Source organism: Budorcas taxicolor, chromosome 2, assembly GCF_023091745.1.
Source record: "Budorcas taxicolor isolate Tak-1 chromosome 2, Takin1.1, whole genome shotgun sequence".
In the NCBI taxonomy this organism is placed as follows: Eukaryota; Metazoa; Chordata; class Mammalia; order Artiodactyla; family Bovidae; genus Budorcas; species Budorcas taxicolor.
In genome coordinates, this window is record NC_068911.1 from 140,797,522 (window position 1) to 140,818,406 (window position 20,885).

Consider the following 20,885-nt stretch of genomic DNA (forward strand, 5'->3'; position numbering starts at 1 on the left):
GCCTGGAGAATCCCATGGACGGAGGAGCCTGGTGGGCTACAGTCCACGGGGTCGCAAAGAGTCGGACACGACTGAGCGACTTCACTTTCACTAAGCAATTTGATTCTAATTTTTTTTAATCAGAATTCTGTTTTTGCTTAGAAGAATTGCATCATGGTTACTTATTGTTTCAACTGCTAATCAAGCCAGTTTCAAGCAATTTAATATTCCTCTCACAATTTTGTAATATTCCTCTTTGAAAACAAGTGTCCCAACTTCAGTGGGCATAAAATCATTTTTCTCATTTGGGGTCTTTAAAAATCTCTCAATTATTATTTTTTTCTGTGTGCTTCAAGGTGCCTTGCCATTCAAAAAGCCTAAAAGTTTTTTTTCCCCATTCTTGTTGCAAAAGAGAATTTTCCACTGGAGAAAATGTGAACAGTATTATAATTTCTCTTATTTGAAAAACGGTCAGGAGGACATCATTTTGCAGATCATAATGATTAGCCCAGCCGCATCGTCTGGATCTGAGCTCATTGCTTTCGTTTTTCTCACCTTCAGAATCTGCACTGTGTATGCCTCCTGCTAGTGGTTTTTGAAGCTTTCACCTCTCCAGGCTTTGAGTAAAACACTTGTGCAGCATAGTGAAGTAGCACAGCTGCTGGAAACCGTCCAGATTTTTTTCATGACTGCCACGCCATCATTAGTTGTTGATATTGGGGGATTCAGACAAACCAGTAACAGCTCCATGCAGATCATTAATCTTTATTTCTTGTAGGAAGAATTATAATATTTTCCTCTGTTTTCTCAAACGATTTTCTTAGAATTCGGAAAAATATCAAAATTCCAAGAATTTCTGGAAAGGAATAGAAATACTACAGCAGATGCTGGGGTTACCGCAGTGAACAAGACAGAATAGGCCCCCGCTCTCATGTAAACACACATGAATGAGCTATTCCAGGTAGTGAAAGGGCGCTGAAGACAATAGGGTGGTGTGTCTGGGGACGGGTGTGGTGTGTTTGTTAGTATTGAGGTGTGGTGCCAGGTAGCAGTAAAGCTACAAGGAGCAGTGGTGTAAAGCAGTCTGTTTCTCTCTCATATAAAAGATACCTAGAGGCTGGTACTTCCTATCCCACTCCCATCCCATGGTATCATTAGTTTTCCAGGTTCCTCTCTGCCCTTCTTCCCATCTTCACTGCCGCCTCAGAGTCCAAGATGCTTCTAGAAGCTGCAGTTATTATATTGGCATTCTAGACAGCAGGAGAGAGGAAAGTAAGGGCTTCTCTGCTTCTTCTTTTTTTTAAAGATTTTTTTTATATGGATTTTTTTTGAAGTCTTTATTGAACTTGCTACGAATTGTTTCCATTTTATGATTTAGTTTCTTGGCTATGAGACATGTGGGATCTCAGCTTCCTGACCAGGGATTGACCCCACACTCCATCATTAGAAGGTGAAGTCCTAACCACTGGACTACCAGGGAAGTCCCTCTGCTTGCTCTTAAGGAGGCTTCTAGGAAGTCTCACACAGTGTTTCCACCTACAACCATTAACCAGACGTGTGGCCACATTCAGCCGCTAGCACAGCTAGGAAATATGGACCAGCATACTGGGCATCGAGGTGCCGGCTAAAGGTCGAGGTTCTATGGGAAGGGACAGCCAGGAGTGCATGGTTTACGAAGTCTTTTTAGGAAGTGACAATTCACTGGAATTTGAAGAACAAAAAGCTTCTTGTGTGATGATGAGAACAGACATCTCAGGCAAAGGAAACAGCAAATGTGAAAGAGAAGTGATGGAAAATATGAAATGTTTGTTGACTTCATGGAATCAAGTCAACTGAGACTGGGAAGAAGTAAGGAAAGGAGGAGAGGAAAGGGGTCCCGGAGACGGGCAATGTCTGGACCACACAGGCCTTCACCTGTCACCAGGATAGATTTGCTTTCATTTTTAAACAATTAAAATAAAAATTTTTTTTCAATTGCACTAGAAATTAGTTTTAAGGGAGGGAGAGCCATGCCTTAAATGCTTACTGGAATGCTTAGGTGCTAAAGAGATCTACTCATTAGTGCACTAGTACTGACTTGGTTTTAACCTTAATTTCATCCTTGATCATTTAACTGGATGTGGTGAATTATTGCTTATTCTTCCTTTGTTTCTCTGAAGGCAACACGTAAAATTCTACCAGCTCATTCGTTGCCTCAGTGAGAAACAGGTAATATCATGCAGTGAAGTACTTTCTGTGGGGGCCTGGGATGCTGTAGGTGTGAGGGACTTCGGGGTGCTAATGAATAAGCAATAGTAATAGCATACCTGTGACTTGGGGGTGGCTCTTTTAACCATTCCTTTTTGATTTTTTAACTTTATTCTTTTAAGGCAACTAGGTGCTTGGTAGGAATCTGTATTATATTGTTAGGCAAGACTACACGGCCAAATGAACATATGTAAATTGACACTTGATTATTAGTTTCTGTTAGATATTTTGTGCTATGGCACCCCACTCCAGTACTCTTGCCTGGCAAATCCCATGGACCGAGGAGCCTGGTGGGCTGCAGTCCATGGGTTCACTACTGAGCGACTGCACTTTCACTTTTCACTTTCATGCATTGGAGAAGGAAAAGGCAACCCACTCCAGTGTTCTTGCCTGGAGAATCCCAGGGACGGGGGAGCCTGGTGGGCTGCCGTCTATGGGGTCGCACAGAGTCGGACACGACTGAAGCGACTTAGCAGCAGCAGCAGCAACACCATGAAGGAGAGCTGAACAAAAGCTATGAGAACTTTTAGACTCTTTTCTCCACCGGTTTACGAATTGCCGCAAATACCTGTCTGTGGCCGCCCTCTAGTGGTCTAATTAAGCCTAACATTTAAATACCACATAACCAATCTTCTATTCCTCTACCAAGGGCCACTCACCCTTCTTGTCTCAGAGAGGAGGACTTCCCCATGGTTCCTCCTCCCTCCGTTCTGTCTCTTATAAATTGATTGGTGTGATTATTTGATTGACAGCTATCTCCTCCCCCATCTAACTAGACTGTACTCTGTGAGAGCAAGGACCTCTCTTTGCCTTTAGTTCTTGACCCCATTCTTAAATAAACATGTATTAAATGAATGAATAATTGAGCAGTAAAAGCCTGAATGTCAAGAACCTTTCCTACTTCTTCACTCCAGCCAACTTCACTAATTAGGAGAAATAAGTTCAAGATCTCTGTGGTTGCTATTTTCTTTTTAAAGATTTTTTTGATGTGGACCATTTTATTGAATTTTTTACAATACTGCTTCTATTTTATGTTTTGGTGTTTTGGCCATGAGGTATGTGGAATCTTAGCTCCCTGACCAGGGATTGAACCCACACCCATTGCATTGGAAGGTGAAATCTTAACTACTGGAGCACCAGGGAAGTCGCTTGATATTTTCTCACAGCAATTGATGCTATTTAAAGGGATTCTCCAGGCAAGAACACTGGAGTGGGTTGCCATTTCCTTCTCCAGGGCATCTTCCCGACCCAGGGATCGAACCTAGGTCTCCCACATTGCAGGCAGATGCTTTAACCTCTGAGCCACCAGGGAAGCCCGCAGAAATTTTTAAATTAAAGTATAACATATATGCCAAATTGTAAGTATACAGTTCTGTGATTTTTCACAAATTGATCACACTCTGTAACCAGTACCCATATCAAGAAGCAGAACATTAGCAGAAACCTAGACACCTACCGGTGCCCCTTCTCGTCACTACTCAAGCTCAGCTTTCAACATCATCCAATCATTTTGCCTGTTTTCTTAGTTTATAAAAAATGGAATTGTACAGTATGGATCTTTTGTATCTGGCTTCTTTTACAATGTATTACATTGGTGAGTTTCATCCACATTATTTTTTGAAAACCTGTCTCAAACATCAAAAATGACATGTGCAGAAAAGTTACAAAAGACTGCCTAAATGGCAGTCATAAGTGGCACAGCCATATCTCCTAAGCTGAACGTAGTCCCCCAAACATTTGGGCAGCCAAAAAACAAGCTATAAAAATGAGACCCAGGTTTTTAAAGCAATGACTTAGAACTCTCTGTTCCTCCCCTCAATTCATTGTATCCCAAACTTCATGGCAATTTTTTTTCCCAGTCCAAATGCTTGGACTAATGTACACATCCTTCTCCAAGTCCCATGAATTTTGCATTTTTCCTAACTTTCTTCCTGTTTTTTTTTACCTATATGCTTCTTCTTTGTGTGAATGTGTATGTGTGTGTATCGCATTTCCTGCTTGAGGGTGGATGGATGGTTGAGGTGGGAACCGTGAAACAGAGTTTAAACATAAGGGAAGGAAGTGAAAAGGGATCCAAGATGGAAAAAATGGCAGCCAGAAATGACATACAGATGAAACAAATATTGTCTCAAGAAATACTTCCATAATCCAAAAGAAAAATAGATTAATTACAAAGGAATAAAAATCCACCAAATAAGCCATAATTATTATATTAAAGGAGAAAATAAGATTTCATTTCTCTCAAAGGAAGGCAGCCTAAGCCTCCAAAAAGCTTCCATCCACATTTATGAAATATTCAAATATGAATAGCTGCCCACTTTGGGGAGAGTCTAGGAATGTGTTTGAAGTTGAGTGGCTCTGTAAGCAGCAGTTTTATTATAGAATAACTCCATGTGTCTACCTTACAATAAAGTAGAACACTTGATAGTTTAAATATTGGCTTCCTGAACATGATCATATTTGCTTCTCATAAAAATCTGGCGAGGTAGATAGGGCAGGAATTCTATGGGTATTTGAGAGAAGAGGAAACAGGTTCACAGAACATGAGGCCGTGCAACTGGCAAGAAGGACATTGGCTGAGGAGGTAGTGGACAGCACGGCGACTACAGGTAATAACACTGTGTTGTGTGTTTGAATGGAGTAGGAAATGGAAACCCACCCCAGCATCCTTGCCTGGAAAATTCCCTGGACAGAGAAGCCTAGCAGGCTACAGTCCATAGGGTCGCAAAGAGTTGGACAGGACTGAGCGACTGAGCATGCACGGACACATGTGTATTTGAAAGGGGCTAAGAGAGTAGATCTTAAAATTCTCACCACAGTAAAAAGCCTCTGTAACTGTGTGTGGTGATGGATGTTAGCTGGACTTGTGGTGATCATTTCACATCATGTTGTGCACCTGAAACTGACATAATGTTCTGTATCAAGTATTATATCTTGATAAAAACTAAAATAAAACACATATGAGGCCAAAAAAGAAGACCGCTGGAGACTTGAAGTCAAAGCTTTTGATCCCAAATCTTAATCGATTCTTGCTGCACAATCATACTGTTAATTATATGAGGGAGTTTTACAAGGAAATTTATAGCAGTTCAAAGTCTGGTTTTCAAAAATGAGATAACAGACTTAAAGACTAGATAGATGCTATGGCGGTGAGGAGACTTGGCCATTCAAAGAAATGTGATTATTTGCAGTTCCATCTAAGTCTTGCCCTTAGGAAATCAGCAAGTTCATTGGCCCTACTTTTTACATAGTTCATGGTAGAACAGTCTTAACTTCAACCAGTAATTCCATGCCAGGGTCCACTTGGTTTTATCATCAGGGATTTCTTACATGACTCTAAATCCTCCCAATAGCAAATTTTTAAAAAAGCACTCTAAATTCCAAGGAGGAAGAGATCATATTTTGCATCATAAAGTCAAAACTGCCTGAGAAAGCAGAGGTGCTAGCTAGACTGTACTCTCAGCTTGTCTTCCTGGTGGTGATTATCTTGTAGCTGGTTTGCAGGCGTTAGCAGAACTGTTCGCTACATGTTGGGCCACAAATCAAGTCACCAGTTTTCTTTGGATTTTGTAGTGGAGGGCACTGGCACCTTGGAGGCAGGCATCTGGACTTTTCCCTGCTTTCAATCCATTCCACTTTCCAGTATCCCTTTTGCCTTAGGGGAACATCTCTTCCTCATTCTCGAGCCAGGTGGCTTCTGTCTAGCTCATTCTATCCCTAACTCCAGGAATAAGCCCAGGCTTCATCCTAACCCTTTAGAATAGTCTATTCTACTGGCCACGGTGATCAACCCAGGAAGAGGGAAATTAACTCAAAGTAGGCCAGGGAGACTCAATGCCAAGACTTTCTAAGAACTCCCCACTGGGATTCTTAGCTACAGGATGCTGTACACCTGTAGCTATGGAGATCCACCATATATGGAAAGAGCCTGGTGAGAGCAAAGCCCACACAGAGGAAAACAGGACCGAGGAAGACGGAAGTCTACAAAGAACAGCTCCTGATAATCTTACTTGAACCCCTGCACCCAGCCATGCCCAAGGCTTATAGATCATCCTTTCAGTTAAAGCTTGTATGGGTTAGTTTGCAGACATTTGCAGTTGGAGGAGTTCTGTCCAGTGCAATGTAAGTGATCTCAGTTCAGAGTTATTTGCATTCTGACCCTCTGTAGCCTAATCTTTCCTTTCCTATTTTGCTAGAAGACAGACATGAAACCCAAGAACAGGTCAGACAAAACAGCTGCTGCTAATCTTCTACTAAATGCTCTCTGAGCAAACTTGGATCCACAACATTTGGGGGATTAAGTGTAAATCACTGAACCCTTATCTTTAGCAAGTAAGATATTTATTCATATAGGCTTCTTTAAATAGTCAACTTTGCCTCTAATTTAAAGTTTAGGTTTAGGTTTTTAAAATGTCTACAAAACTCTAGTGTTGAAAATGTAAGCTGGAAAATGTCTGTCAAGTTAAAAACTTACTTACAAGACTTTAAGAGAAGGGAGAGCCTCGTATTCTTGGGGGAAAGGCTCAATGAATTTCAGGGCCATAACTTCTGGTTTGTTTTCAAAGGGAGGATGAATAATGCCAGTTACCTTTTTTCTTACTTTTCTTACTACTATGGGTATCAAAACTAGAGAAATAGGTTTTTTTTTTTTTTTTTTTAAAGATTGTAGTAGTTATTTGTGGTGCTTTGAATCTTAAACTCAACTTATGAAATGAGAATAATCCACTAACTACAGAAAAATACAACAGAGAATAATAATGCATTCGATATAACAACAAAGGAAGCTTACATATTGTGCACTTACTATATTCTCAATCCTGCACTAAAGGCTTAACATGCATTATTTAATTTATCCCTCACAACAATCCCATCAATCATCTTGTGTAATGAGGCTTAGAGAGGCTAAGTTACTTACTCCTGGCCTCCTGGGAAAATATGAATCCAAGTCCAGGGCAGTCTGATTGCAGGATTTAATTACCAAACTCTGCTGTCTGGATTTCTAATCCCTTCTTTGTTCCTCATTGTGCATAAATTTAACTGAGAGGATATTTTGCTTGCCTGATTGCCATGATTTTTTAAAGTTTAAATCAGTATTACAAATCAGGCTGGTGCGTGGATAGTTGAATGTACTGACACAGTTTTAGATTTTCATGAAAAGTGGGAAGATCTGGCCACCTGGCCTTTCTTTTCCCTAGGAAAGAGGGACTGTCTGGAGAGAGGTTTTGTCTGGCTGCCCTCTGTTGATGGGGCAGGTCCACTTGGAGCTGGACCAGTTCTCTGTAAATGCTATTGTAGCTCCCTGGCTTCCTGCTTCTATCCCTCCTCCCAGTTGCCTGTCCTTTGACTTTAAAGAAACACAGATCCAATTTCATGAAGCCTGCTGAATGCCTTCCAGGTTTCCTATTACCTGAAAGCACTTCCTATGCTGCTCCACCCCATCTTTCTAGTATATTCTCTGGCCTTTATGTCCACCCACTCCTTATATTCTGTCCTCTGGCCATGTTGGGCTCCTCACTGTCCGCCTGATGCACCATATACCTGACACCATATACCCCTCTGTGTGTTCACGCCTTTCTCTTGCTGTTTTGGTGCATCCATGTCTGTCTGTTTTTTCTCAATGGTTCAGTTCTTCAGTTCAGTTCAGTTCAGTCGCTCAGTCGTGTCCGACTCTTTGAGACCCCATGGGCTGCAGCATTCCAGGCTTCCCTGTCCATCACCAACTCCTAGAGTTTACTCAAGCTCATGTCCATTGAGTCGGCGATGTCATCCGACCATCTCATCCTCTGTCGTCCCCTTCTCCTCCCGCCTTCAATCTTTCCCAGCATCAGGGTCTTTTCCAAAGAGTCAATTCTTTGCATCAGGTGGCCAAAGTATTGGAGTTTCAGCTTCAGCATCACTCCTTCCAATGAATACTCAAGACTGATTTTCTTTAGGATGAACTGGTTGGATCTCCAGTTCAAAAGCATCAAGTCTTTGGCCCTCGGCTTTCTTTATAGTCCAACTCTCACATCCATACATGACCACTGGGAAAACCATAGCTTTGACTAGACAAACTTTTGTTGGCAAAGTAATGTCTCTGCTTTTAATATGCTGTCTAGGTTGGTCATAGCTTTTCTTCCAAGGAGCAAGCATCTTTTAATTTCATGGTTTCAGTCACCATCTGCAGTGATTTTGGAGCCCAGGAAAATAAAGTCTCTCACTATTTCCATTGTTTCCCCATCTATTTGCCATGAATTACCACACAATTGCACTTATTTCACACACTAGCAGATTAATGCTCAAAATTCTCCAAGCCAGGCTTCAACAGTACATGAACCATGAACTTCCAGGTGTTCAAGCTGGATTTAGAAAAGGCAGAAGAACCACCAGAGATCAAACAGCCGACATCTGTTGGATCATCGAAAAAGCAAGAGAGTTCCAGAAAAACATCTATATCTGCTTTATCATCTATGCCAAAGCCTTTGACTGTGTGGATCACAACAAACTCTGGAAAATTCTTAGAGAGATGGGAATGCCAGACCACCTGACCTGCCTCCTGAGAAATCTCTATGCAGGTCAAGAAGCAGCAGTTAGAACTAGACATGGAACAACACACCGGTTCCAAATAGGGAAAGGAGTATGTCAAGGCTGTATATTGTCACCCTGCTTATTTAACTTCTATGCAGAGTACATCATGAGAAATGCCGGGCTGGAATCCAGCTTTTGAAGCACAAGCTGGAATCAAGATTGCTGGGAGAAATACCAATAATCTCAGATATGCAGATGACACTACCCTTATGGCAGAAAGTGAAGAAGAACTAAAGAGCCTCTTGATGAAAATGAAAGAGGAGAGTGAAAAAGTTGGCTTAAAACTCAACATTCAGAAAACGAAGATCACGGCATCCGGCCCCTTGTTTAACCACCTGCCAGTAACTTGTGGTATCGTGCCCTAGACCTGTGGTGGCTTATCAAACCCATTCCCCCCAGATAAAGGCAGGACTGTCATGGAGGGCAAACCACTACTGTAATGGAAAGTGGGGGTTTGGCTGCTCACCATTCAAAAGTCAATAGAGAAGCAAGTTTGGTGGAAAGCTTGCTTTATTTCTGGTGCCAGGAACGGGAGTGGAGGGTTAGATTCCTGTCCAAAGGCCGACTCCACCACCACTGACAATCACTGGGCAAAGGGAGGGGCTACACGTAGAACCAGCACAGTTTCTGACAGTTCACTTCTGACAGTTATCTTGAATTTGGTCCTGTGGTATTCTGGCCAGCATTATCTTGATTATTTTAAGTACAATTAATCTTTGGTTCCAGAGTCAGTTTGTTCCCATTTCCTGGAGGCTAATTCTCAGAACTGTGGCCGTTTATGTCATGGCTACAATCTGGTCATCACGCAGATAACTTCTTCCACCTGGTGAGGGTTTTAGTATCTCTAAGACAGCTCACAGAATATGGTTCAGAATATTATCTATAGCCTTTGAGGAGGAACTAAAAGCCCTCGACTGTGTTTACTGACTTTATTATTATTCAGTCTTGTTGGACTGATTTCCTTTGTTTCTGTATTTTCTCATTTTGCTGATTAAATTCTTTCTTTTCTTTTTCTTTTTTTTACTGCTGCACCCACAGCATGTGGGATCTTAGTTCCCTGACCAGGGATTGAACCTGTGCCCCTTGCATTGGAAGGATGGAGTCTTAACCACTGGACTATTAGGGAAGTCCCTAAACTTATTCTTTGGCTAAAGATTTTCCACAGACAAAAGGCAGGCAGAGGACACTGGGGGCAAGGACCATAGTGTCCCGCTCTGTCTCACTATGGAGCCCACAGATGTGTTGCAAGAATGTCCGTTGGCACCGGGAACCCTGCAGTCACACTCTCCTTCATGGTCTCACTGGTGCACTTGTCTGAAATGACAGAAGTTAGAGCATCCAGTCTGGTTTCATGAGAGTTACAGGCCTGAAAAGTCCCCAAACAGCTCTCACTTTTTAGGTGCAAAGATCCCTCTTTCCTCTGTTTCAGTCCTCTAGGTGGGGTGCTTTTCCTGTTTCTTTCTCTGCCTCTTCTTCTCATTTTGGGTGAGATTATATCTTTCAAGTAAATTATTGCTGGAAATGGTATGTCCAGGAAATAGTGCAGAGTTGCCCCTAGATTAACACAGGTTTGGGCTGTTTGAGTCCACTTCTAGGTGGATTTTTTTTTTCTTCGATAAACATACAGTTGGCCATCTACATCCACAGGTTCCGTCCAGGGCCTCCAGCATCAACCCACGGTTGGTTGAATCTTCAGATCTCAAACTAGAGGATGAAGTTGGCCAACTGTACCAATCATTTTAAAAAGGAAATTGTTTATTTGGCTGCATCTGGTCTTAGTTGCAGCATTCTTTATTTCTAGAATGCAAAATCTTTACTTGCAACATGTAGGATCTATTTGCCTGACCAGGGATTGAACCTGGACCCCCTGTGTTGGGAGCTCAGAGTCTTAGCCACAGGACTGCCAGGGAAGTCCCTCTACCAGCCGTTTATAGAAGAGACTTGAGTATCTGGGCATCCTGGTATCCCTGGGGGCTCCTGCAACCCATTCCCTGCAGATTCTGAGGGTTGACTGTACATATTTCTGGCCCCCTCTTATCCCCTCCCCCCAGCCTTCCTTTGTCAAAGCATGTCCTTATCCTGCATGGAGGCGGTGTGCAGGATAACACACTGCTTGTTGGTAGGTAGGTAAACTTTGAGGATTCTGAGTCAGAGAAATCTGGCTTCACATCCTGGCTCTGCTCCTTCTGTGTGTATGTGGCCCTAGATTAATCATTTAATTGCTCTGAACTTGCATCCTTGTTAAGTGCAGATACTGCTAATACCTCTCATATGGTGGCTGTGAAAAAGATTGGACAAGCAAATGGATGTGAAGTGATTGGTACATGCTTGCCACCCTAGACACACTATAAGTGTCGTCAGTTATTATTGGCTACATGGCAGAAAGAAACATTGGCAAAGCAGCAGGACAGCCTTCTGACACTGTTGTCCTTTCAGAAGCTGCTTGATCCCTGTTCGCTGATGTGGGAGTTATATTACACTAGTCAGCTTTCCATGTCTGGACACGTACTCCAGATGTTTAAGGAGTTTCAGTATTTCCTGTGTCATAAAGTATCAATGGAAAATTATCTGAACAGTGCCGATTACATCTTATCTCTAAAATTCTAATAATGTGTATTATACCTCATGGGGAATTTTTTTGTTTGCTTCTGAGTTAATGGAGATATTAAAACTGAAAGCTCCAAGGGGAAAGCGTGCAGTGAAAAGTCGGCTTCCCACCATGTGGTCATGTTAAAAAGCTCCCTGTAGGGTAGCAGTTTCAGTGAATCTTCACTAGCCAAAATCAAGCTGAGATGTCGCAGTTTAAATGGTTCCAGCTTTTGTCATTAGGATCACCGTCAGGGTGGCTCCTGTGACTCTCTCTGTTATTTATTTATTTTTTAGTATTTTCTTATTTTCTAGTATCCCAAAATGTTCCATACTCATATTTATTTTCTCTGTTCTTGCCTCGGAATTAATCACTTCTCCTAGGAGCCCTGGTTCCTTTTATTAAAAAAGCATTCTTAGATGTAAAGAAAAACACAATTGTTTTCCCTTATACCACACACAATACCCTGAAAGCTTTGTATTCTGGTCCCCCAAATGTATGGAGCTTCCTCCCTCCTCCTCAACCTCCCATCAAGCAATTCTGCAACACCAACTGGGTGTTGTACAATATAACACAATGTTGACACTATCTACCTAGAGGTAGGCAGCATCAGATCCTGTGGGTTAAGGGTTCAGTCTTAAGAGACTGCCTCCATCTTCTTAAAAAATTAATCTAGATTATTTTTTCACACGGGACCCTTTCAAATACCTGAAAATACTTACTAGTTCTTCTCCAGTTTCAACAGTCCCAGGTTCTTCACTCTTAGGAAATGGTTTTTAGACTCTTCACAATTCTGGTATTCTCTTTAAAAAGTGTGACATCTTAGTAAAGATACCTTTATGATGTATGGCCTAGAGATGAGAAATTTGTTTGACTAGTTTGGAGAACATTAGATATATTATTTCCTGTATTCTAGGTGCTATAGCTCCCTTATATACACTTATAATTACATTATTTTTAGCCAAGCTTAGAGTTTCTTGATAATTTTTAAAATTCCACAACAAGTACAAAACACTATAGTCAGGGCAATAAAAAGATAAACAAAATGTAACAATAATAGCTAACATCTAATGAGTTACTATATATCAGGCATTTTACAGCATTTTACTATTATTAGCTCCACTGGGCAGCTGTAAAAACTGCAGCTGAGCAGTTAAGTGCTTGCTTAATGTCTCACAACTAGTCCATGGTAATGTTAGTATCAAAGTTTGATTCCCAAAACTAGCGCTTGAAAATGCAGAAGCAATACTTCCATCAGAAAACCAGCTAGATGGTTATGTACTAAGTCTCTTCAGTCATGTCGGACTCTTTGTGACCCTATGGACTGTAGCCCACCAGGCTCCTCTGTCCATGGGATTCTCCAGGCAGGAATACTGGAGTGGGTTCTCATGCCCTCCTCCAGGGAATCTTCCTAACCCAGGGATCAAACCCAGGTCTCAGTATTGCAGGCAGATTCTTTTACCTTCTGCTTCTTAAATGCATACCGTGAAAATTGTGTATCATGAAGTATTGAATGGAGGTTATAATGGATGGTGAAGAGGGAAAAGAAACATTTTTAATAGAGCCTGATTAAATAAATATTAAAAGGAAGAGTTTTCAAGAACAAAAGACGCTTAAGAAGTGAGCTGTAGGACATGGAAACCATGGTGAAGAATCTGGTAAGATTTAGCTTAGAATGGACTAGTCTGATTTCAAGGAAAGAAAAGATGATGAGGTCAAATAGAATTTATCTTACTTTCCAAGCCAGGACCCTGGGAGGTGAGGCAGGTGGCCACAGAGTCCAAGTGAGTGGGAGAGGTTACATTTCCAAGCGGGAGTGCAGTGGAACCAGTAGGATTTGGGCTGATTTGCAGTGTCCCCCCTCTTCCCTGGTGGCTCAGCTGGTAAAGAATCCACCTGCAATGCGGGAGACCTGGGTTCAGTCTCCAGACTGGGAGGATCTCCTGGAGAAGGGAAAGGCTACCCACTCCAGTATTCTGGCCTGGAGAATTCCATGGACTGTATAGTCCACTGGGTCGCAAAGAGTCCGACTTGACTGAGCGACTTTCACTCACCCTTCCGTGTGAAATGTTTGGTGGAGCTTTTCTGGCACTTTCAACAAAGCCCAAGCAGTTTGAGAACAGGAACTATATTCTTAAGCTTTATCAACAATTAGCAATTCCCAGCTTTGAGACCAGCACAGGCTGGGAGGGGGAGGTTTCAGGCAGGAAGGAAAAGACACTCCTCAAAACAGCCTCCAGACATAAAGCTTGGTTGTTGTTCCAAAGAGCCAAGAGAGTGGCTTTAAATTGCAAGGGCTGGCAGAGGAGCTGGACAAGGAGCTCTCCATTATCTCTGAATACACCTAGACTTGTCTGAGACATTGTGAGACCAGTGCAATAAGAATAACCATGTATGCGGGCTTCGCTGGTGGTCCGGTGGCTAAGACTCCCAAGCTCCCAATGTAGGGCGCTCAGGTGATTTCCCTGGTTAGGGAAGTAACATGGCGTGCTGTAGCCCCTAGGCTGCAAAGAGTTGGACACAACTTAGTGACTAAACAACAGGGAACTAAGATCTCACATGCCACAACTAAGACTCAGTGCAGCCAAATAAATAAATAAACAAATATTTTCAAAAAGAATAACCCTGTCTATGTCTGTAGACACTGAGAGAGGGAGAGAGAAACAGAGAGGCAGCCAGTGAGATTTGGCATAGCTGCCCCTTTTTTCTAATAGAGATTAATCAATGCTCTGGTGAAAGAACTATTTATATACAATGGTACAAGAGAAAATATGTAAAGGAGTTGGTTGCGAAATCATAAGCGAGTAAGTGTTGAGCTTGAAGATGAAGTGAAGGAAGTATTTGAACTATGCTATAGGATCTATTTTGGGCTTCCCTGGTGGCTCAGCAATAAAGACTTCACCTGCCAGTGCAGAAGACTCAGGAGACACAGGTTCAATCTCTGAGCCAGGGAGATCCCCTGGAGTAGGAAACAGCAACCTGCTCCAGTATTCTTGCCTGGAGAACCCCATGGACAGAGGAACCTGATGGGCTACAGTCTATGGTGCAGAGTTGGACACACATGAACTATGTTACTCATGAACTCACAGTTTCATAAATTAGAAGTGGATCTGTTGGATGTTGAGAGATGGAGGAGTAGACATAGGCTCTGTGAGAAGACACAGACAAGTGCTGGATTTCTTGCTGAGAAGGGCCACAGCTGCTCAGGGGAACACAGATCATCCATCAGTCCTGTTTTCTCTTAGGAAACCACCTTCTCTTACTGTATGCTTATGCGATGTCACAAAACTCTCAGACACTGCTATTTGAGTACAATTTACACTTACTTAATAAGACCTTTAGCTAAGTTAGAAGTTTACCTTGCCTTCGTGGCTTAACTCAGTGTATTTAAAGGGTGCACAACAATCTCATACCATCTGTGAAGTCAGGGAAAGGCTTTTGAACGATATGGGCCTTCCTTCCAGTGAGCACTGGGTGGCGCTGTCACCTAGAGAAAATACATCTAGGCAGCTGTGCACCAGGCCTCTGTAGCTCTACTTACTACAGCGTTGAAGTCCGTAATCTGTTAATAAATCTAAATGTGGGTGCATATGCACCCTGGTATTTTTAAGTCTTCATTACGATTTTCCAAATTTCCTCAATGAACTTGTAGGTAGTGCTTTCTAGTATAATGGGCAAGAAGTTAAAAGTGATGTAAAACAATTGGATTCCATTTCTCTAAAAATGTTGGCATTGTTCCTCCTGACTAATGTTTCTGGATGTATCTCGTCTGAAGAACTAGCTAAAAAGTCATTATGTTTAAAATAAATAAAAAACCCTTTTTATTGTTTAAAAATTTATAATTTTTTAAGTGAAAGATAAAATTTAATTGTGTAAGTCACTAAACTGTTGGTGGTGTTTGTTACAGAAGTTAGCTTTTCCTGACCTATACTTTCATTCTTTGCTTCATGCCCTTAAAGCTAGGGTTCACCTTCTGCATCTACACACACTCCCTTGGGCATTGTGTTCAGATTTATGACTTTCAATACTGTCTACCCACTGATGACTTGCAAACGTGCATCTCCAGCCCAGCTTCTCTCCTGAACTCCAGGCTAATATAATCAGTAACCTGGTTAATGACTCCACTTGAATGCTCACTAACACCTCAAACTTGTCTTGCCCAAAATGGGATGCCTGATTTTCCTCCAAAGACCTGCTCCCCTGCAGTTCTTCCTGTCCGGGTTGAAGGCAACTCCATTCTTCCAGTTGCTCAAACCAAATTTCTCTCTCACCTCCAAGTTGAATCTAGCAAGAGTTTTTGTTGTTTCTGTCTTCAGAATCTCACCACTTCTTACCTCCATAAATGCTACACCATGTCCTGAGCCAGAGTCCTCTCGTCACTGGCGTCTCTCTGTTTGCTTCCTCTCCCCTTCCTCTTTCTTTTTAAAGTTTCTTGAAATAACCTTAGCAATTAATCCTAACGGAAACAATCCCTATCCTAAAATAATGTATTCAATATTCCAGTTTTGTTTTCAGAGGGGAAAAAAAATGCTTTTTAAAGAAAGCCGGAAAAGCGGAGGTAAAAATAAGTTATTTAATAAATTAAGAAGTTATTGGAATAGTTTTGATAAAAGGTAATGAGAGAAGGAGTGGCAGTGAGCATGGAAAGGTTTTTAATAGCTTGTGTTGATTCTTATAAGACTAGCTTTTCCAGTTCAGAGGTCTGAGTGGCTGGGTAGCTGAGACCTCTTGGGGGAGAATGGGGTCACATGGCTTGTGGAAGAAGCCGTAGTGTTAGTAGTTTTTTAATTTACATATTTTTAACTGGCTCATGGGCTTCGCTGGTGGCTCAAAGGGTAAAGGATCTGCCTGCAGTGCAGGAGACCTGGGTTCAATCCCTGGGTCGGGAAGATCTCCTGGAGAAGGTAATGGCAACCCACTGCAGTCTTCCTGCCTGGAGAAATCCAGGGACAGGGGAGCCTGGTGGGCTTCAGTCCATAGGGTCCCAAAGAGTTGGACACGACTGAGTAACTTTCCCTTTCAGCTTCACTTTACAATATCGTGCTGGTTTCTGCCATATATCGACATGAATCAGCTATGGGTTTATATATGTCCCCACCCTCCCAACTTCCACCCTATCTACCCGCTCTGTTGTCAGAGATCACTGGATTTGAGCTCCCTGCACCATACAGAAAATTTCCATGGGCTATCTAATTTTGCATGTGGTAATGCATATGTTTCAGCGCTGCTCTCTCAATTTGTCCCACGCTGTCCTTCCCCTCCTGTGTCCACAAATCTGTTCTCTATGTCTGCATCTCTATTGCTGCCCTCCAGATAGATTAATCAGTACCATCTTTCTAGATTCCGTATGTATGTGTTAATATACGATGTTTAGCTTCCTTTTTCCAACTTCGCTCTGTATATTCACTCTAGGTTCATCCACCTCATTAGAACTGAGTCAATGCATTCCTTTTTATGGGTTAGTGTTTTGTAGTAACACTTCTCTTTTATTGTCTTTTTAAAAAATCTTTATTTATTTATTTGACTATGTCAGGTCTTAGTTATCGCATGCAGGATCTTCATTCCTTCCATCTTTTGTTGTGGCATTCAGGCTTAGTTGCCCTATGGTATGTGGGATCTTAGTTCCCTGACCAGGCATCAAACCCATGGCCCCTGCTTTGGAAGGCGGAGTCTTAACTACTGGACCACAAGGGAGTCCTACCTTTACTGATTTTAGTTTATGTAGATTTGAAATAGTTTTGCTTTTTCTATTGCTCTCCTTTTGTTTTTTAAAACCATTTTCGATTTGGAATTCAGATTCTAGATGCTGGTCCTGAGCCTTCTAACAATATCACTCCCGTCCCCACCAAGGTCTGACGATTGATGCTGTTTCCCTCCCAGATCTGGCTTTACCATCCAACTACCTTCTTTCTCTCTTACTTCTTTGGGTCTCTCATGCTTCAATCAACTCGAATTCCCCCTTGTTCCTCTCGTATGTCATTCTTCCTTTCTGTGGAACATGATTACTTCATGGCATTCGCACCGCATTTATATCCGTTAGAGTTTCCCAGGTAGCACAGTGGTAAAGAATCCGCCTGCCAATGCAAGAGACACAGGTTTGGTCCCTGAGCTGGGAAGATCCTCTAGAGAAGGAAATGGCAACCCACTCCAGTATTCTTGCCTCGAAAATCTCATAGACAGAGGAGCTGGGTGGGCTACAGTCCATAGTGTTGCAAAGAGTTGGATGCGACTGAGTGAGTATTATCAAATCTATAGAACCTAATGACTGTGGTGGTAATGATAGTGATGATAACTGCAGACACTTGGTGAGCACTTACATGTGTCAGACCCTATACTAAAGTGTTTACAGGCATCATATCATTTTAACCTCACAACATACAAGGGGGACACTTTTACTGTCCCTACTGTACCAACAAGGCATACTCTGTCGAGATCCCCTCAGCCCTCTTTCCAGCTCATGTGCTTACCTTCCAGCTTCTGCAGGCTTTGAACTAATTAATGCTGGCCCTGATGCCTTCTGAAGATTGCTCTTCACCATCCCATAGAGTCCCAAGGCCCTGAGAGTTTTATGGCTCCTTTGCCCCATGACCGGAGACAAAGGGAATACCAGCCCCCAGATCCTTAGCCTCCAGGTGTGCCAGGGTCCAGCCCCGGTGGATCCAGGGTGATTCGAAGGTGGGGACGGAGTCGGCGTCTTTGGAAAAATACATATTTAATCACAGATATAGAGAGATTAGAAATGGATAGTGTAGTAGGAAGATTAGTGGAGAAAAAGAGGCTGAATAACTTGGATTACGTGGAATAGCATCCATGCTCCAGATAGGAATTCAGCCAGAAAAACGGGAGCAAGAAAGAAGTGACATGGGGGAATCAGTCTTTCCAGAAACTGATCTGATTTCTTTATTTTGGGGTTTGTTTATATACCTTTTGTTACACATAGGGATGAATATAGAGTCACGCGGGAGTCAGCAGTCCTGACCTTTATCAAAATCAGGTGCTTCACATAAATGTATAAAAAAGGTCTTAGGAATATTACATCATCTTCTGGCCATGAGTGAGACTTGCTGACATTTTATGATCCTTTCTTTCTGATAACCAAAAAACTTATTTCTTCCAAGGGTGTTTTTTCTTAACCCAGGCACCACCCTCCAAATGAAGTTACATTCCTATAGGATGAGGGTGTAGTGAGTTACAATCAAGAAAGGAATTTATTTAACCCAAGGTTAACATGATTAATCTTCAAGGTTAATACTTATTCCTCCTATATGCTTAAAGGTTAATACTTATTTCTCCTATAAGTTAGTTATATTCATTATAAGGGTAGGGAACATGGAGATTTAGCAGCAAACATCAGCCCAACAAATGAAAATCCTTTCACCAATGCTCCCCTTAAGATCTATTTAGTCTTAAGATAGTGATAAAGTTACATTTTTACATAGCAAGGACACAGTGATTTATAACAAAGCACAGTGATCTATTACAAAAGAGAAAATCCATTAACTCAAAAAGTCTAGTATTGCTAACATCAAAAACTACTGTATTTCCTTTTCTATATTCCAAATACATTGATTAATATATTCCCAGGTGCCTAAGGATATGGAGGCCTGGCGGCAATCATTGACTCAACAAGAAGAAAAAGCCCTATGCTAATTAAGACTCTCAAAATACTCCAAAACTCTCTGTGCTGTTTATGGTTGAGAGGTAGTAAACAATCATGTGGCAGGAGTATGGATAATCCTGTCACACAAGCTAGTCTGTCAGCAGAGAGGTTTGACCTGAAACATCCTTGTCCCACCCAGAGCAGGGAATTAGCAGCAATTATTGACACAACAAATGAAAAACCCTTCACCAATATAATTCCTAACCAACCCACTATACTAATAATTTCTAACTTCCCAAAATAATTTGCCTTTAGTAAGTCTAAAACATCTTGTTCCTCTCAGATTGGGAGGCTGTAAACAATCACATGTGGCCAGACGAACCTATACAGGTGGGCTAGATAACCTTCAGAGGAGTCCGTAAGCTGAAACACTCTTGTCATGCCCAAGAATTTTTATTGACTTGGAGCTGCAAGTTAACTCCTTCTCCGAGAGAAATGGTTATGGGGGAGAGCCCCCCGTAAAGTCAGAGGTGTAGGTGAGAGCATAAAACAGACTCTGGTTTTGGGGTAGATGCTCGGGAACAGGGGGTTTCCTGAGGCTTGATCACGCCTTTGCGTATGCCAAGCCTCGTTCCTCATGACCTTTGCCACGGGCGGAGTTTCTCACGCTGGCTCCCGGCACAGGTGGGAGAAACTCAGAAGTATGATCCAAGCTCTGGGACACTTCAAGGGACCCAGCTGAGTTGGCTTTTTCTTCCCCATCTTGCTTCCCTACCTCCCTCACCTTTCATCCTGGGAAATAACTGCTATACAGTAAGTACTTATATGTAAGTGTTCCTTAGTTATTACTGAGTGTCTGGACCTTGTATATTAGTGTTTCCAAAGTATCAATAGTAGGTTGAGGATCACCTGCAATCGAATTACTTGGGACAACTGATAAAAGGCAGATTCCTAGACCCACCCCACAGGTGGTTCGTATGCAAATGAAATTTAAGGACTCCAGTGCTTGTGCAAGCCATTCGGCGTGAGAGATTTAGGACTAAAAACTGCATTAAACTACATTTAATTCCTATGAAGTGAAACATATTATTACTTCCATTCTTACAAATTAGAAAAGTGAGACACAAAAATGCTAGAAGGGCTAGCTTACCCCATTGCCCACTTCTCCTGCCCTCAGTCTTTCCCAGCATCAGTATCATTTCCAACGAGTCAGCTCTTCACATCAGGTAGCCCAAGTTTTGGAGCTTCAGTTGCAGCATCAGTCCTTCCAATGAATATTTAGGACTGATTTTCTTTAGGATCAACTGCTTTGAACTTCTTGCTGTCCAAAGGAGTCTTCTCCATAACCACAATTTGAAAGTATCAATTCTTCAATGATCAGCCTTCTTTATGGTCTTACTCTCCCATCCATACGTTACTACTGGAAAATCCACAGCTTTGACTATATGGACCTTTGTTGGCAAAGTAATGTCTCTGCTTTTTAATATGCTGTCTAGGTTGGTCATAGCTTTTCTTCCAAGGAGCAAGTGTCTTTTAACTTCATGACTGCAGTCAGTGTCTGCTGTGTAGCCCAAGAATATAAAATCTGCCACTGTTTCGACTTTTCTCCCATCTATTTGCCATGAAGTGATGGGACTGGATGCCATGATCTTAGTTTTTTGAATGCTGAATTTTAAGCGAGCTTTTTCACTCTCTTCTTTCACCTTCATCAAGAGGCTCTTTAGTTCCTCTTTGCTTTCTGCCATAAGGGTGGTGTCATCTGCATATCTGAGGTTATTGATATTTCTCCCGGCAATCTTGATTCCAGCTTGTGCTTCCTCCAGGCTGGCATTTTGCATGATGTAGCTTTGAACTGTGGTATTGGAGAAGACTCTTGAGCGTCCCTTGGACTGCAAGGAGATCCAG